Here is a 2,503-nt window from a genome sequence, read left to right as displayed (position 1 = left end):
CTCTAGACTGTTTTTCAAAGTGGCTGTGCTAATATACATTCCCACCAACAGTATACAAAGGCTTTTTTCTCTGCATCCTTGCCAACTCCTGTTACCTTTTGTCTTGATAATAGCTATTCTGACAAGTATGAGGTGATACATCGTTGTGGTTTTAATTTGTATTTGCCTGATTAATGGTGGGGAGCATTTTAAAAATACATCTAGTCGTTCAAAGGTCTTTTGAGAATGTCTAGTTAGGTCCTTTGGCCATTTTTGTTTTTTGTTTTGTTTGAGACTGAGTTTTGCTCTTGTTGCCCACTGGCACGATCTTGGCTCACTGCAACCTCTACCTCCTGGATTCAAGTGATTCTCCTGCCTCAGGCTGCCACCTGGGTAGCTGGGATTACAGGTAAGTGTCACCACGCCCAGCTGATTTGGTATTTCTAGCAGCAATGCAGTTTCTCCATGTTGTTCATGCTGGTCTCAAACACCCGACCTCAGTTGATCTGCCTTCCTTGGCCTCCCAAAGTGCTATGACGACAGGTGTGAGCCACCATGCCCGGCCTTTGCTAATTTTTTAATAGGTTTATTTGTGTTCTTACTGAGTAGTGTGTGTTGCTTATGTATTTTGAATATGATCTCTTTATTTGATGCGTGATTTCCAAATACTTTCTCCTTACCTGGCTTGTCTTTACTTTGATCTTAGGTCAAATAAGTGAAGCATAGAAATAAAAGTACTGCATGATCCCACCGGAGGCTTGGGATATGAGTGGGTGGGGTCGAGGGAAATGGTCAAAAGGTACAACGTTGCAGTTCCTTATAGGAGGACCAAGTTCTGACTTTTTGTCATATTACGGTATCTATAGTTAATGTGTTATATCAATTGCTAAAAGAATGGATTTTAGATGTTCTTACCAAAAAGAAATAAGCATGTGAGTGATGGATATGTTAGCTAGATTTGCTCATTTTACAATGTATGCATGTGTCAAGGTATCACATCTTACCCCATAAATCCAATTACATCATTTAAAAATAAAAATCAGCATTGTATGTTTTTAGTATGTGGACAAACACCTATAGTCAGGTTCAAAATAACCTCTTGAAACCCAGAACTCATTGTTGAGTATGAGTCTTGATACATGTAAGAAGGGACTTGGGAGGCCAAGGCAGGTGGATCACGAGGTCAGGAGAGCAACCTGACCAACATGGTGAAACCCCGTCTCTAGTAAAAATAAAAACGTTAGATGGGCATAGTGGTGTTCACCTATAATCCCAGCTACTGGGGAGGCTGAGGCAGGAAAATTGCTTGAACCTGGTAGGCGGAGGTTACAGTGAGCCAAGATCACTCCACTGTACTCCAGCCTGGGTGACAGAGTGCAATCTTTCTTAAAAAAGAAAGATTCTGATACCTATGATAGTTAACTGTTGGGAGTATTGATAATCATAAAGGTTCATTCCAGGCTGGAGACAGTGGCTCATGCCTGCAATCTCCACACTTTGAGGGGCTGAGGTGGCAGGATTGCTTGAAGCCGCAAGTTAAAGACCAGCCTGGGCAAGGATAGCAATACCTCATTTCCACAGAAGTTTAAAAATTGGCTGGGTTTTGGGGATTGCACCTATAGTTGTAGCTACTTGGGAAGGAGAAACTGAGGCAGGAGGATTGAGTCCAGGATTTGGGGCTGCAGTGAGCTCTGATGGCACCACTGCCCTCCAGCCTGGGCAACAGAGTAAGACCCTGTCTTAATTTAAATTTGGTTATAGGATTGGAGAGTAGATCAAAAGCATAGGCTACAAGGGGAATGCCAGCTGTATTAATTTGTATTCCAATTTCACGTTAACTTGCTATAGGAAGATTGCTTTTGGTTTTAAAAGGCTTTTATGTTGACATCATGCTGTCTGGAGTTAAAGGTATTTGTATATTCCACAAATCTTTACTATCGAGCATGATAGCTTAGGAATGAATAGGACTTGAACTCATGTTTAGAGAAGACTGAGCTGCTCTAACAATGACCCTAAAGTAAACTGGTTGAAGAAATTAGACCCCAAACATGCTTGGTGAATTTGGAAGTCTTCATCAGTATATCCATATTAAAAAGGGATGAAAGAAGCCGAAAGTCCATGCCAGCTCACCAGCAATAGATCCAAATCAAGAAATCTCTGTATTGCCAGAAAAGAAATTCAGAAGGTCAAATATTAAGCCCCTCAGAGGCACCACAGAAAGGTGATCACAGCATCCAATTCCTTTAAATAGAAGTTTGAGTTTAAAAATAGGAGTACAGATTGGAATCCTTCAGACAGGGTTCAAACCTTGGATTTTTTAGCTAACAACTTGGGGAGAGTGTGTTAGTCTGTTCTCATGCTGCTGATAAACACACCTGACACTGGTAATTGATAAAGATTTAACAGACTCCCAGTTCGACCTTCCTAGGGAGGCCTCACAATTATGGCAGACGGGGAAAGGCACATCTTACCTGCAACAGGCAAGAGGGAACTTGTGCAGGGAAGCCGCCCTTTATAAAACCAT

General features: G+C 41.7%; 1 pseudogene; it reads left to right on the top strand.

The window, feature by feature from the left end:
* Positions 1–1,014: 1,014 nt before the first annotated feature.
* Positions 1,015–1,133, top strand: LOC116536353 (annotated as a pseudogene).
* Positions 1,134–2,503: the final 1,370 nt, after the last annotated feature.

The sequence above is a fragment of the Sapajus apella genome, unplaced genomic scaffold (assembly GCF_009761245.1).
Source record: "Sapajus apella isolate SASKATOON/1434 unplaced genomic scaffold, GSC_monkey_1.0 scaffold99, whole genome shotgun sequence".
In the NCBI taxonomy this organism is placed as follows: Eukaryota; Metazoa; Chordata; class Mammalia; order Primates; family Cebidae; genus Sapajus; species Sapajus apella.
Note: the sequence above shows the minus strand (reverse complement) of the source record. Positions and strands in the feature narration are given on the sequence as shown.